This window comes from Podarcis filfolensis (assembly GCF_964270895.1).
Source record: "Podarcis filfolensis genome assembly, chromosome: 3".
NCBI classification, from domain to species: Eukaryota; Metazoa; Chordata; class Lepidosauria; order Squamata; family Lacertidae; genus Podarcis; species Podarcis filfolensis.
This window is the reverse complement of record NC_139606.1, coordinates 12,969,789-12,978,838: the sequence shown is the minus strand read 5'-3', so window position 1 is coordinate 12,978,838 and position 9,050 is coordinate 12,969,789. Positions and strand designations below refer to the sequence as shown.

The 9,050-nt window shown below is 48.2% G+C and overlaps 1 long non-coding RNA gene across 1 annotated transcript; it reads left to right on the top strand.

The window, feature by feature from the left end:
- The first annotated feature begins 442 nt into the window (after positions 1-442).
- On the top strand, positions 443-6,766 carry LOC310759601. The gene is made up of 2 exons (XR_014546453.1): positions 443-551; positions 6,452-6,766. It is a non-coding gene; the product is annotated as an uncharacterized lncRNA (long non-coding RNA).
- Positions 6,767-9,050: the final 2,284 nt, after the last annotated feature.

Here is a 9,050-nt window from a genome sequence, read left to right as displayed (position 1 = left end):
ACTTGGAGGGTCTGAAAATGGATTCAGGGCAGTTTCATGCAACTTGTGGTTTTTTAGTGGAGCTGATTCAGGGTCTATCTGCTTCACTTGCAATCATATCATTTTTAACTTTTGATTTCAGGCAGAGGTGATGCAGTTTAACCCTCCCTGTGGGTGTGATTGCCTCATGCTATAGTTAAACTTAGGGAGAAAGGTCCAACTGCAATTTTGATTTTTCCCTGTGGGTGTGGGTGTGTTAAACCTCCCCAGCAGTGCATGGATTCCAATGAACATCACTCTCATGTGTGCAATTAAATGAAACGTGAAAATGTGATTACAAGCAGCACAGTTAGGGTCACCTGCAGAAAGGCCCTCAGCAAGGAAAGCAGAAAGGAGTTGGCACCTTTGCTGTTATAGTCACAACTTGTTTTCCTTCCTAGTGGCAGACAAGCAAGCTCACTCTTGAAAATGTTACTATACAACCAACTTGCTCCTGTCCAACAATGGTGCAGAAAACAGTTGCTCATACAGAACTCCATTGACAATGCAAACCTCCACATGTCTACTTGGAAGTAAGTCGCCTTTAGTTCCATGGGGCTTACTTCCCAGGGAAGTACAGTGGTACCTCAGGTTAAGTACTTAATTCGTTCCGGAGGTCTGTACTTAACCTGAAACTGTTCTTAACATGAAGCACCACTTTAGCTAATGGGGCCTCCTGCTGCTGCCGTGCCGCCGGAGCACGATTTCTGTTCTCATCCTGAAGCAAAGTTCTTAACCTGAGGTACTATTTCTGGGTTAGCGGAGTCTGTAACCTGAAGCGTATGTAACCTGAAGCGTATGTAACCCGAGGTACCACTGTACCAGATGTAGGATTGCAGCCTTATTCCAATTTCCTTTGGGAACACCAAGTACTTGGAATGTTGATCAAGTGAACTTGAAAAGAGAGGTTGAGCCATTCAACTGCTTCTCCATTATTTCCTCAGGGGTAAGTTAAACCAAAACACTAAAAAGTGTTGCTGCCTAAATGTGTTTTTGTTGCTGCTACTTCACGCCAAATGCCAAGGGACTGGATGGAGTTGGAAAAGAATTGGACAGCAGGCAAGTGTGGGAGTATAAAATGTCGGGTAAAATGTGGGATGGAAGAAAAAGGAAGGGGCGAAAACAGCTTTAGTTTTTCCAAGGTGTGGGTCAATAATCGTGCTTATTGGCTAAATTTAGCAAGGGAGTCATGGTGTGGGAATGGACTTATGGCTACATTCTGGGTTCTTTTTTTCTTCTGACATGTTATATAGAATTTCATCTGCCGGTACAGGCCCTATTAGCTGAGCTTGATAAGATGCTGCCCCAGCAAAGACTTAGCTCTCTGAAGCCTTAAAGAGTCTGGCAGGGCTTCACCCCCTGGGATTGCCGTTTGCAGTATTTAAAGGGCCTGTAGTCTATAATAATAATCATTTTCATTTATTATTTATACCCCGCCCATCTGGCTGGGTTTCCCCAGCCACTCTGGACGGCTCCCAACAGGATATTATAAACACAATAAAACATCAAACATTCAAAACTTCCCTAAACAAGGGCTGCCTTCTAAGATAGTTGTTTATTTCCTTGACATCTGATGGGAGGGCATTCCACAGGGCAGGTGCCACTACTGAGAAGGCCCTCTGCCTGGTTCCCTGTAGCTTCACTTTTCACAGGGAAGGAGCCGCCAGAAGGCCCTCGGAGCTGGACCTCAGTGTCTGGGTTGAACAATGGGGGTGAAGACGCTCCTTCAGGTATACTGGGCCCAGGCCATTTAGGGCTTTAAAGGTCAGCACCAACACTTTGTATTGTGCTCGGAAACGTACTGGGAGCCAATGTAGGTCTTTCAGGCCGTGTTATGTGATCTTGGCAGCCACTCCCACTCACCAGTCTAGCTGCCGCATTCTGGTGAATGTGCATTCTGCAACTGAATACCCCTGCACAATTATAGAGCAGGAGAGACTTCAGGTCAGGGACAGAGAACATATGGTGCTCTTGATGTTTGCTGGACTACAACTCCCATCATTCCTGGCTAGCTGCTGTGCTGGCCGAGGAGGATGGGGTTTGGAGTTCCACAGTATCTGGAAGACTGTGTGTTTCCCACCCCTGCTCTAGGGGAATCCACATCAAAGGATGAGGGGAAAAGCCATGTCCTCAGACCAGGCAAGTGGTGCAACATCTGACCAGAGTCCTTTTCAAGCCAGCACTGGGCCCCTGAGGCAGAAGATATAACAACGTCCTACTATCAATGAAACTTTCAGGGACTGGATTCATCTTCTATGTACAAGCTCTGCAACAAACAGGGACATTTGATAACTTGTTATTTAACTTCATAGCTAACATGGGTTTAAGGACAACACATGCATGCCTGAATAGAAATAGCTGGCGAAGATTCAGTCGGTTCCAGCTATAGCGGATGTCACATTGCAATGTGACGGTGCTTTCAGATGACATATGAGTCACCGAGCCTGTGAAAGAAAAGGGTCCGGCAAGAAAATAGAAGAGGATAATGTCAACAAGAGCACCTGGAAGGCCAAGGAACATGTCACGATAACCTTATAAATTGATTAGTACAACTGAGACTTGGTGGGACAACTCCCTGGCTTGGAATGAAGCAATTGAAGGGCACAATCTCTTCAAGTTAATGGTAAAGGAGGGGGATTAATGATATTTGTCAAATGTGTACACCTGCGCGGAAATTCAAGACAGTAAACAAGTCAGTCCAGTGGAGAACATGTGGGTAAAAATAAAGAAGTCAGCTTCAGCTGTGGAAATAGCAGGATGCTTTGAACTACTGTCCAAGTAAGAGTTCTGAGGCTTTTCCTGCAACTCTGGCAGGGCTGACCCACCCATGAGGCAAGCTGAGGCAACTGCCTCGGGGGGCAGGATCTACAGGGGCAGCAGATTCTGATGTAGATCTTTATTCCCCACCGCCACCTTGTTCCTGATTTAGATATTCATTCATTGCTTCTTCCTTGCTGGGGAAGGGGATGCCATTTTGTGGGTTGTCTCAGGTGCCAAAATGTCTTGGGCCAGCCCTGAAGTCCTGGCACCAAAGCAGAGCACTGTTGGAAGCCAATGGAAAGTGTCTGTGATTGAAGGTGGAATCCCACCATGTGCTTCTGCAGAAGGATGGGAAACTGGCATGTTGAATATATTTCTTCCGCCTACGCGCCAATTGTTGTCAGATGGCTGTAACACCGTTTGAGCTCTTGTTGAGCATCAAGCCTAGAGAGGGAGATGTGCGAAAAAATCCCGCAGCCCACAAAGTTGGCACTCGCGAGTTCATCTGCGCTTATTCAGAACACACTGTTTATGTTGCTGTTGCAGTCCCATCTGTGGTGGCTGAAAAGTGAAGCTATTTAAGTCTATGGCAGAGAAGGAAGGCATAAATAAAAGCTGTGCTTTTTATTATTGTTGTTGATCCTGTCTGTTTCCTTGAGGCAGCCTTTGGATGTCTAACTTGGAGAAACTGCCACGGAGAAGCCCAGTTGGGATAAGACGTCACTTTAGGACAGCCCCTTGAACGGATGGATAAGCCACTCCACCAGGAGGACCACTCAAACAGGAGGACTTTGAGTTCATCCTCCTTCATACCTTCAGGGGTCATTTACCTTTTAGGTAAAGGTACTGTACCCATGACCATTAGGTCCAGTCGTGACCAACTCTGGGGTTGCGGCGCTCATCTCGTTTTATTGGCTGAGGGAGCCGGCGTACAGTTTCCGGGTCATGTGGCCAGCATGACTAAGCCGCTTCTGGCGAACCAGAGGAGTGCACGGAAATGCCGTTTACCTTCCTGTCAAAGCGGTCCCTATTTATCTACTTGCACTTTTGACATGCTTTCGAACTGCTAGGTTGGCAGAAGCAGGGCCCGAGCAACGGGAGCTCACCCCGTTGCGGGGATTCGAACCGCTGACGTTCTGATCGGCAAGTCCTAGTCTCTGTGGTTTCGCCCACAGCGCCACCTGCGTCCCCATTTATCTTTTACTTTACCATATATTCAGAATGATTGTCAGGAAGAGGAAGCCTGAAAAGTTACAGTGGAGGTGTGGAAATGCTTCTACATTTCCAAGCACAATTCAAAGTTCTGGTGCTGACCTTTAAAGCCCCAAATGGCCTCAGCTCAGTATACCTGAAGGAGCGTCTCCACCTCCATCATCCTGCCTGGACACTGAATGTTATGTATTGAAGTTCTCACCCTGGGCCAGCAGGAGAATACTGTAGATAGTTTTCACTCAGGTCCACGTCAGTTATTTTAGGCGGGAAACCCTGGGTTGTTGTTGCTACAATGATGACAGCCGGCTGCCTATAAAAGCAGGCCGGCTGAGCTGTTTGCTGTTCAGTTCTGTCCAGCTTACAAGTAAAGAGCTGCTCTGGAGAAATCGCTGTGTCGTCTGCTATGTTCGCCCACAACTTAACTCTGGCAACGAAGGTGGGATTGATGGACATCAGAGCACAGACAGATGCAGCCACCTCTGAGCAGAGCTGAATCACTGAGCTGAATCACTGAACAGAACCAATTCAGAGCTGACTGTTCTGGCTAGAGCACGGTGTTCCATCCATCGCCCTTCACGCCGGCATCGGAATCATGGCTTCCCTTGTGCCTCTACCGCCGTTTGCACCAGCCTCTGAATCATGGGACTCCTACCTCGCTCGGTTCAACTGCTACCTCCAAGCCAACAAGCTGACGCAAGTATCACAGGAGCGTAAGCGGGGCCTATTCCTCAGCCTCTGTGGGCCTGAGGTGTTTGAGACGGCCCGAGCATTGGTTGCGCCTGAAGCAGTCCAGGCAACACCGTGGGACACGATCCAAGAGAAGCTCCGCAACCACTACGCACCAAAGCCGTCCAAGATTGCTGCCCGCCATGCGTTCTACCACCGGAACCAGGCAGAGGGGGAGTCAATCAACAACTACACCACCGCCCTGTGACAGGCTGCAATGCACTGCGAGTTCCGAGACTTAGACGATGCCCTGATGGATCGAATCGTCTGCGGGGTTCGGGACATCCATCTGCAACAGCGTCTCCTCGCCAAGCCAGACCTCACGTTACAGAAAGCCATTGAGGAGGCTGTGGCCTCAGAAGCTGCTGAACGCTCCGCCCAGGAGATCCGCAAGTCCAGCAGCCCGCGTCTTGCTAGGAAGCCAGTTCCAGTGCATCACGAAGAGGACAGCAGTGATGAGGCATCCTCCAGTGAAGACGATGGCGTGCACCAGACAAAGCGGGAGCGCAGGAAGTTCCAACAGAAGTCCAAGGGCCAACCGGAATGTGCCGGCTGCGGAGGCAACCATTCCTGTGCCAAGTGTCGATTCAGAGACGCCATCTGTAGGAAGTGTTCCAGAAGGGGCCACATCACTAAGGTCTGCCGATCGGCTCCGTCTGACACCCCCCCTTCACCGACTTGCAAGTCCAAATCTTCACTCCAGTCTGCCAAGGAAAGCTGTTTCACTCTCACCAACTGCCGCTGCCCGTCTGGAACCACGATTGGCCAAACCGACTCGCCTACGCAAGCTGAACGTCACGGTGCTCATTGAAGGAGCTCCATGTGACATGGAGATCGACACCGGGTCTGCCCTGTCCATTGTGTCTTGGAGCACCATCAAAAGACTGGCACCCAGAGTGTCCAAAAGGCAACTCGACTCTCACCGCGTACACCTGAGAGACTACCAGGGAAACGACATTCCCGTGGTAGGCGTTGGCCAGTTCCGGATTGCCTTCAAGGATTTTTCGGGCCTGCTCCGGTTGGTGGTGGTCGAAGGTCTGCGGCCAAGCCTCCTAGGGCTAGACTGGTTTGATGCCCTCGGCCTGGAAGTCACCGGCATCAACTGCATCTCTAACGCAGAGACTGAGGGTCTGGTCAAAGACTTTGCCGAGGTTTTTGACGGCACTTTGGGGCAGTATACAGGTACGCCCATCTCCTTTAGCCTTGATCCACAAGTCACCCCCATCAAGCTAAAGCCACACCGGGTTCCCTTTGCTCTCAAGGCTAAGGTGGACGAACAACTGGACAAGCTGATCGCCCAAGGAGTTTTGGAGCCGGTTGACCACGCCAAGTGGGAAACCCCCATCGTCACGCCTGTCAAGCCAGACGGGTCTATAAAGGAATTTTTGGACCTGCTGTGTACTATCAGCTATCCCACCCTGCTCTCTAAAACTTCTATATGTGCTCTTTTCCTTCTCAGGTCAGCAACAGAGCTTTGGTTGACCTTAAAGCCCCTTCAGATGCATGTAAACTGTACAGCTCTGACTACCAGAATACTTCATTGTTTTGTCCTACAATCACACCAAGCCATTTACATCTGGAATACAGAATCTGTGGATCTCCAGCTCTTGAAGGACTCCAACCCTCATCAGTCTCAGCCCATATGGCCAGTTGTCACTTTACTTTTCTCTGAGTAAACATGCATGAGCTCTGGCCATAAATCTGACTCAACTCTTTGCAGCCTTATGCTTTTCAGCTCCTGGCATAGAGGAATCCAGAGCCTAAAGGAGCTGCAATGCAGGGAGAATTTAGCCAGGTAGGATTTCACCAGCAGCACCGTCAGTGAGCTTCAATGTCAAGAAAATATGCTGGTCCTGCTGAATCTCTGCCGGCCATGAAGCCACAAACAGATGCTCCTCTGACTTCAAGGGCAATTCTACTGGTGGGCAGAAGGTGAAACACTAAGTTTACTTTCAGTTTGAAAAGCCCTATATTTTTAACATTTATCTTCATGTGAGAAGCAATGACAAATCTCTCTTTTGGGAAGACAAAGAGAAAACTTACAACGGGACATGCAGTGATGTAATGCAAAGCCATGTGAAATTGTATAGCAGGATATGAATTCTGTGGCCCTCTAGATGTTGCTGGACTACACTTCCCAGCAGCCCCTTGACCATTGGCTGATGGGAGTTGGGAGTTCAAACACATCTGCAGAGCCACCACCTTTGTTACACACAGACTAAAAGCAAGACCTCTATCAATTCATTAGCCGTTCAATTATGCTTCAGTGCAATGACTGGACTCCCATTAACTTGAAGTGGATGTCCTCCAAAATTAGACATCTAATCTTGGCGATAATCTCCTTGGCTAGTCCGCCTCGGTCTGTGCTTCATACCACCAAATAATAATAATAATAATTCAGGCACGCTAACAGTGAAAGTGATCTGAAGCAAAGTTGATTGAAAGTACATTGCACTGAAATACTACACTTGCAATCCAGGGCGGGCCCAAGAAGCAAACCACAAAATGGTACAGGAGGGGGGAGGTGAGTGGAGATCTACATCAGGAACAAGAGGGGAACAAGGATCTAAATCAGGAACAAAGGGGAGGGAATCAAATAAACCTTATCTGACATTTGAAGGTAGGTGCAGAGCCCAGGAAACTCCAGAGGGCAGCCCCCACCATTTCTTCCCTAGGAGTAGGAGGAGAACAACAGTACCTCCTATTTGCAGAGAGACTGCTGTAGAGGTAGCATTGCTGAGGAGGTAGAAGCTCTGGCTACCAATGAGTGTTTCACAGCCATTTCTGCCACTGTGGTGGCAGCTGCAGTAGGCAATGGATTCCTTGGAGGCCAGATCTGTTGCCCGTGTGGTTCCTGCTGCCTGAGACAGTTGCCTCACCTTGCCTCATAGGTGGAAGAGACCCTGTTTAAATCACTGTGACATAGATCACCATTTTTACATATACAGCCGTACCTTGTTTGTCGAATGGAATCAGTTCTGGAAATCCGTTCGACTTCCGAAAATGTTCAACAACCAAGGAGCTTCCTGCACTCAGTCAGAAGCCGTGGAAGCTGTGTTGGACATTCGGCTTCCAAAGAACGTTCGCAAACCGGAACACCCACTTCTGGGTTTGCAGCGTTTAGGAGCCAAAACGTTTGAGTCACAAGACATTCAGGATCCAAGCTACAACTATATCTACATAAAAGGAAATCAGTCAGAAAGCCCATAAAACTCAATGGGCGTTACCAAGTAAGCATGGTTAGGACCGCAGCCTGGGGCTGCTAACCTTTGAATGCAACCAGACTTAGACATGTATAGAATTGCCCTGTTAATCTTGGAAGAGAAATTATCATACTCCTCTGAATTCTATGAGTGCTACAAAGAGGTCCCATTCACAGGGGCAGTGCTGAAATTTTACTTGGATCAATAGAGTTATATACTGAAATCAGATCTCAATATCTACCACAGTTTGGTTAAGCTTCCCCTAATCACTAAATCTCAGTAATGCATAATGCCACTTATCTTTCTTTCCCATGGGAAACTGACTTGTCACAGGTGTCAGAATGAAAACATATCAGGGTTTTCCCGGAAGATTTGCATTAAGGCACAATGAAAGGTTTGTGAAACTTGTCATCACATTTATTGAAAGCAGAAACACAATACGTTGCCATCAAGTGTTTGGCAGGAGCTGCAGTTTCACAGTCCTGGAAAGTGGCAGTGAGTGGAATTTGTGAAAGAGGTTCCTAGAAATACTCCACATCCCCACTGAGCACACTCTAGTTCCTTGGCAGAGAAATAAAACAGAGAAAAGTGCTTGGGATTCAACCAGTTTCTGCCATAATGGGACGTGGAAGACTTTGGAGGCAATTAGTAGTTTTTCTTAATGTGTCTGGACACGAGAACATGTGCACTTCTGAAACAATGGCAGAAAGTTCAGATGTCCCATCCTGCTGCTGATTTACTATACTTTAGATCATTTTAGATAAATAGGTACCGCTCTGGCGGGAAGGTAAACGGTGTTTCCATGCACTGCTCTGGTTCGCCAGAAGCAGCTTAGTCATGCTGGCCACATGACCCGGAAGCTGTACGCCGGCTCCCTCACCAATAAAGCGAGATGAGTGCCGCAACCCCAGAGTCGGCCACGACTGGACCTAACGGCAGGGGTCCCTTTAACTTTACCTTTATGTGAAAAAGCACTTCTGGCCTGAATCGTCCAACATTCAGCTTCACTGACTGGCTCCGTTTCTAATATCATGACAGAAGGAGGGGAACTTTTCTACGTTCACTTTCTCCTTTCCATGCCTAATTTTTTATACTTCTTTCATGCTCCCCCCTCTGCCCTCTTACTCACTT